This window comes from Micromesistius poutassou (genome assembly GCF_964030765.1).
Source record: "Micromesistius poutassou genome assembly, chromosome: 23".
Taxonomy (NCBI): Eukaryota; Metazoa; Chordata; class Actinopteri; order Gadiformes; family Gadidae; genus Micromesistius; species Micromesistius poutassou.
The window spans coordinates 749867-757412 of NC_140293.1; the positions used below are offsets into that span (position 1 = coordinate 749867).

The 7546-nt window shown below is 41.4% G+C and overlaps 1 protein-coding gene across 1 annotated transcript in view; it reads right to left on the reverse strand.

Annotated features, from left to right (window-relative positions):
- The window catches only part of LOC311368654 (uncharacterized protein), a gene marked incomplete at its 3' end in the record, with an annotated part of 17139 nt that extends 10930 nt beyond the window's left edge, over positions 1-6209 (reverse strand). Inside the window, exon 1 of the mRNA XM_084487454.1 lies at positions 6125-6209. The remainder of the gene's footprint in view (positions 1-6124) is intronic.
- Between the last annotated feature and the right edge of the window lie 1337 nt (positions 6210-7546).

Sequence of the window (7546 nt, forward strand, 5' to 3'; positions counted from 1 at the left end):
CTAACCACTCATGAATTGCACATTTCTTAAAACAAACGTTAAGGTTGTTTCAAGGACAGGTTTATGAATGTCCATAGACAGCCATTCTGAAGCAGGCATGAGCCAAATACCCGAGACAGAACCATAGTCAAAATTTCGGTGTCAACCACTCTATATCATCCTAGACAAACCAGAAAGGGGGAGCAATGTTCAAAATACCTGAATTGTCCTTTAAACAAAAACAAAATCAGTAGATTTACAAGGAATACATTTTGCAAAATAAGTGGAAAGTGAAATCTTAACACGGATTCAGCGACAGTTTGCATTCAAGTGTGGACATAAGATCTGTTACAATCTGCCGCATCCGCTCAAAGGCTGCATTGAAATGACATGTGTGGTTGACATGCTAGTTCTTGACCCGCCGTAATCTGTAACCTCTACAGGTAGATGGATGGGGAAAATGCTGTCCAAAGGTTACACACACGTCGATATACATTTAGGGGATTGCTGACGCTTTTATCCAAAGCGACTTAAAACCGTTCATTCACACACCGACGGCGGAGTCAACCACGCAGGGCAACAGCCAGCTCGCCAGGAGCAGTCAGGGTGAGGTGTCTTGCTAAGGGACACCTCAGCTTGGAGAAGCCGGGGATCAAACCAGCGACCTTCCAGTTACCAATCAACCCGCTCTACCTCCTGAGCTACCATCCTGAGTTGACGGGCCTAGGGTCTGATACAATTGTATTGTTTATATGTATCTATTAGAGATGCTCCGATCAGCATTTTTGGACCTGATCACCGATGACCAAAACCGTTCACTGCCGATCACAGAATGACAGGGGAATGGGAATGTTCCATATCTTTTATCTATAATCTGGATAGGTCTCTAGCACCAGTTTCTGTTCCAATATACCTTATTTCTCTTTGGATCCCCCATGACTGAAACATCAAATCCTCCGCAGAATGTGACATACTGTCATATACAGTACTGAAATGTGCCTGCGCGCATACTGCTGTATATACGGTACTGAAATGTGCCTGCGTGCATACTGAGCATACAATATACTCACTCCCTGATTCCCCTGGATCCGAACATTAACCAATCACATCGGTGTATCTGATATAGGCGGGCCAAAAGTGTTGCTGTTTTACCGACCGGATACGGCAAGAGTCTTATCTATTGGTTAGATGGTCTGGATACGTCACCCCACGTATTCTTCTTATTGGTCGTAGTGTTATCCAATTGCGTGCAGTGATATTTTCAAATGCATGCTTGGTGCCACCCCTCAAGTTGGGCCATTTTCATTACTCGTTACCAGACCCTACAGCTTTGTAGATGTGGGTCTGGATTTCCAGGCTAACTGAGCTATGCAAGTTCTCAGTAAACACTGAACATTAAACTGCCTCCTTTGCCATCTTTACAGTGTGTAGTGCAATGTTGTAGAGGGGAGAACTCATGCTGCCACTGGCAAGTTCCGCTTTTTTTTTTTTTTTTTTAAAGAAAGTAATTTTCATCACGTGATCAGCTTTTTTGATCAGCACTTTTGGGGTTCTCCGATCCAACTATTTTTTGCCAATGTCGGCCAATCATGATCGGTGTCCAATCAATCGGAGCATCTCTAGTATTTATTGTTTCTAACAAGTCCTGTTCTTGTTCACATAGTCTATCGGTTCAAGTTGTAACAGCCCAATATGACTCAGTTTAAATAAACCCTTGTTTTTACATGAAGAAGAATGAGATTCTGTGTTTCCACTATAGGAATTCAGCAGCGGCCACTGCTGAAACTATAGCTCCGCTGCAAAAATTCCAGTCAAGCGGAGAGAAGAGGCAGGAGAGAGAGAGGGGGCTCCATCTTATCTCTTTAGAAATGAACGTATAACGGGCCCTTCATAGCCCTTTGCGCAACAGTCCCTTTGGATAAAGAATTTTGCAATCACTGCAGTTTTAATCACTAATATCCAGGGCCCGGTTTCCCGAAACCTTCTTAACGCTATGTCATTCGTAACCTCTACTTTAAGTTCTACCATAACATCTCACGTGTTTCCCGAAACGTTCTTTGCTACGAATCTTTCATATGTCATTCTTTTGTAAGGTTGGTTTGAAGTGCTCATAGAACCTTCTTAGCTCTACTGTAGTGATGATTCAGCTCCTGACGCTAGTTGCCGCCACTGTACAGTAACCTTTAGAAATCCCCATCACCCATGTAACTGCCACATTGGCAGGGTTGTGTTTCACCAATATACTGTACGGTACAGTAGGCGAGGTCAGCTCGACTCGCTTCCAATAATTTCAAAAACTCGCAACTTCAAAAAATTGTATTTATTTTACAAATCAAAAGTGAACAAAACTCTTCTAAATTAATGATATGATACTGGGAAACAAATAAACCATTATAAGCAATGAGAGAACTTAATAAGCGGTTAAAATCCTTTTTTTTTTTTTTAACCACCGCCTCTTTACCTTGACGGTGAGCAAATCCCGCACACAGACAAAAAACAAAGCAGTCTCAGCATAAACAGTATTATATATATTATACAGTATTTTATGTTCGCCCATGGTTAAATAAATGTTTAGGCCTACTAGGAGGATTTCGAGCAATGTTTTATTCGCAAAGACTGCAATATTTTTTAGAACGCTGTCATGCACTTGAGCATGAAATAGAAAATCGATCTCTGAGCAATTGATTTCAACACATTCTTTCTGGATAGCGCCGTTTACGAACGACGTAAGGAGTGTTTCCTAAGAAGACTCCTAAGAGACTGTTCGGGAACCATGCCTATAGAGGTAAACAACTTTGATAAGTGTAAATGTAGGAGTCTTCGTAGCGCACTAAGAGTGGACGTTATCGGGAAACCGATAAAAGTTCACACACTCGCGAGTAGAAACTAGATATGTTGTGCTTACCTGGCAATGTGAACACAGATTTAGCATCGGGCAGATGTCAACAAAAACGATGATGGATTCAGCATAATAAATCAAAGAAATGAAGTTCACGTATCGAAACAGTCCTGCAACTTTTAACTCATTCACTTTTGAGGTATTATATTGTACATGAAAATGTCCATTTGGTTCTTAAGAGTGCTGTGGTGTAATGATCTGAAATGCATCATTTTCATCTGAGAAATGCACTTGGAACAACTACTGCTTGCACATGCGCGAGGGCCACCGAAATCTTGGATTTGAGAAAAAACCTCAGAAAAATATACGGCTATATTTGGATTGCTGGATTCCCTAAAAGCCACGTGAATGCAGTCATTTAATCATTGAAAATGTCATTTGATTTAAGTAAATTAACACTTTGATAAGCTCTACCCATCACTGAGCAAGCTGGCTGCCATTGGCCTAACCATCCCTGTAAACTGTGAAAGGGATTTTTCTACAATGAGCAGGGTAGGATACTTCAGCAATATAACTAGTTGACTATTCAAATCACAACCCATATCCACTTTATTTTTATGACTGATCTGAGAAACCGGTTACAGGGGAAACACCTGGCCAGTTGTTTACGCTTGAGCTTAAATGCCATCCCCCCCAACGTATGGCAATTTAGCATCATACGGCGCAAACGCTGTATGAAGCAATCAAAAATGACGTTATCCTGGTCCTTGCGCACTGTTCAATCAACAAATAGCCACATGAACCATGCACAGGATTACTTCATTCTCGCGGGCTAGCACAGTTCACAAACGGCGACTATAATTTTGGTTTCAGTTGGGTGTGGGCGTGTCCATGACTGTAGACACAAACCTGGTCTGGTCGGTTCCTCTGCCTTCACTCTCAGAACCAAAAGATTCCACCGTTACCGAAAAGTCCTTACCTTGCTAGGCAGCTGGATTTTTGCAAGACCACTAGAGAATCCGACATGCCACGCATCTGGTTATGCACTTGTGGCCAGACCAGAGTGGTTCAGACCAATCAGTGTGCTATGAGGTACTGCGTAATTTATGTGATACAGTGATGGACGGATGGTTCATCAAATCACCTTCCAAATCTTTTTTTAAAAAAGTGCCAGCCCTTTTCCAAACAGTTTCCAAGGACAATTTTCCAGATGGTCTGGCGTAACAAACCATCTGGCGCGAAGGGTTAGCAGCCCCCTGTGTGGTGTATACAGAGCTTGTGTTCTCGTGTGGGTGAGTCTCAGCTCAAATGATGGTAGTTTGACAATGTTATCTTGCAAACAAAATGGCTCGTTGAAAAAGGACCGATTTCTTTAGTCTTGACTGAACATTTGATCGCTGATATCTATATTCCACATTATTTTTTTACTAATATCAAGGCCATCGTTTGGCACTCTGGGAAATATCTGGGAAACATTGTCCAATCTGTAAACAGGAAAAATAGAAAACAAAAATAAATCTGCTCACAGTGAGCCATTGAGATTAGGAAGCAAAAAGGGGTATATTTTATACCGTTTTGAATGTGAAACAGACGATTGAATGTGAAACCGAATTCATCATTGCAGATATAATTTTTTTGCCGTCCGTCTGAAACAACCCACATATCTTAAACTAATAAATCGGATTTTACAATTTTTTTTGTAATATATCGTGAAATAATTCATTATGTGGAGCTATTGTTGTGTATGAAACTGACAGCGCTTCTCATGCAACGTTTTCGTTAACCTTGATTAGTGTATTGTGGAATGCTGGTGTATTCTAGTGTCTGTGTTCTCGTGCACACACCCATGTTCACACTTCTTAGTGTAAGGACACACCAGTGCCTCTCCAACTGATACGAGGCATTATTTCTAACAAACCTCCATTTGTTTATGTCCGTACAAGGACGAACCAAATGGCCGGTGCCAGGCCGACTGGGTTAGACATAGCCAGGGTCACATACCTTATCAAGGGAGAAACTGCATCTTTTCTTTTTTGATTTTACGCTATCTTTAGTATAATACTCGCCCTGAACCTTTGGTTCGGTGAGAAGAGGGATCGAAAGCCAAGGAGCACATATGGAGACTGCTTCTCACCCACCTACACTAGTATAGACTATTCAACCTACCCTTCTCTAAATTTCTCTAAATTGGGGACCAAGAACAAAATCACTAACAGCGATAAAATGGCATAGATGCCAAGGAGGAGGACGAATTATTCTTTAAAAAAAAACAAAACGTTTTGGATTCACCGTTGGCTCTTCCACAATAGGTTGAGTTGCGTAAAGTGTAATATAATTTACGTTTTACGAGTACGAGAACATGAGTACCGTATCGGTATATCCCTAATCATGGATTACCATTAGATGTTTGTTAATTTCTTCCATACTGTGACGGCAAAAAAATATATAACATGATGCATTCTGAAGTCCTATTGTAAACCACCTCCAACTAGTTTACAAAATTTGGATTTTTTTCGGACTTCTTCATTTGTGAATATAAATAATGTGTCATTTACGGTAGTGTGATGCTCTGGTGCCTATACTGGGTGTTACACGGCAACAAGACATAGGGGGCAACACATTGAAGACATAAGGGGCATATTAAAGGTTGTTTGTTTTTAAGCAGACAAACTACACGATACAGCCAACAGTCAATCCCCATAATTAAGTTTATTTTGGCAAAAGAAGAAAATGTGTCTGAGGATCGACTTTAGTACACAGATTTAAATTCTAAACGTCACAGAGGAAGCTATAAAGTGATCAACATAAATCAACAATCCTCTCGCAGATACGAATCGCACACGACTCGTTCATGAAGCACACATCACTACCCCAACCGCCCATCTAGTCTTCTCTCAACTTTGAGGCACTGCATCCCACATAGCAAAAAAAAAGCAACGTACATCAAGTGGTTTCATTATTTCTGATGCACCATATGAAATTGTAAAGAATATAACCATAAACAGTCGTGAGATAGACTAGCTAGCTGCTAACACCAGAGCCACTGAACGGCGTGTTCGCGTTGTGTGTGGTGCAGAACCTATCGATTACCAACACAAACTCTGATTCAGAAAGTAGTCGAGGCTTTTACATACACTTGGATGGCGATGAGCTCAAGAAAGTTCAGATGTTGACTCCAACGTGTGAGACAGCAGCACGCCAGCCCGTTGCATAGCGTCGCTGCCCCTGGGTACACCAACCCGGGCTGCACTATTAAACATACACAACATAGGATACGTGTACTATCAGACACCGGGCATATCTTACTTGTATAATATCGTCGCTTTGTTCGGCTGGGATTCACGACTCCCGACGTCTCTTTAAATTAAAAGGCGATGTGAGCTGTGTGTTGCTTCCAAGCGAGAGACGAGATCGAGAACTCATGGGTTGCCAAGTCTGCCTTCATCCCCCCGACTACGGATACTGGGTTGCCATGTCGGCCTTCAATACCCCCGCACCACAACACCTGTTGTTTATTTTCCAGAGGAATTATGAATTGTGGTATTCGCAGTTATTGAGTAGAAGCAGAATATTTCGCCACCAAAATCATTAATTATTTATAGAAAACACGTAAAATATATATATTGATAACAGTTTATTAGAATAATCATTTTTATTTCTCACAAATACACACTGTCATGAACCGGCTCAGATTCAAGACAAAAATGGGAGACCACACAATAATCAAGGTTTTTAAGTAGATTAAATTTATTTAACTAATAACAAACACCACAACAACTTAGAGTGAAATCAATTTAAGTCAGTAGTATCAGTAATGTGGTGAGTGCCTGGGTGTGAGAAAGTAGATGATATGCAAATAACCAAGTGAAAACAAAACTAACAAAACCCAACCAAACCGAAAACCTTCTTACCAGGAGGAGAGAGAGAGAGAGAGACTGAGTTCTCCAGCCCTCTTATATGGTCATCAGGAGCAAATGAATTCAGGTGTGGGTCCTGTTCTCCTGACACACCCCTGCCAAAGCCACAACAAGCAGAGGGGAAGGGATCATCACAACACAAAAACACAGTTTTAGGTTAAAGTTCATGCAGTGTAGTGCAATGAACAGGTGCAGCCGACCTCCCTTTCTCTCACACTCACACAAAATGTGCAGGTGCCAAGTAGTGTGAAGGCGGTTTGCTTGAATGACACGCTTGGTTACACTCATTTATACAGGGAGGATTTCAATTTCAACGCGACTTATTTTGTGATCGGATGTGTCAGATCAGAAAACAGGTCTGACGTTCACACACTTGACACTTGTACTCTTACTTACTTGTAAAATAAATCTGCCAACCATATTATTGGTTATTGGTTCATGGGTTTTTCCCCAACATATCGCCTAAAATAGTTCTAAATGTCCACCCCTTAACTGATACTCGCTCTTTTTGTGCTGGCACTGTTCACTGATTACTTGAACACATTCTGCTCCAAGCTCATGTTTCCTGTTCCTGTATGTGTGCATAGTATACATGCGTATACATATAAGTGTGTATATATACACACGTATGTATGTATGTGTGTGTGTGTGTGTGTGTGTATGTAAGTGTATGTATGTGTGTGTGTGTGTGTGTGTGTGTGTGTGTGTGTGTGTGTGTGTGTGTGTGTGTGTGTGTGTGTGTGTGTGTGTGTGTGTGTGTGTGTGTGTGTGTGTGTGTGCGTGTGTGTGTGTGTGCGTGTGTGCTTGTCTC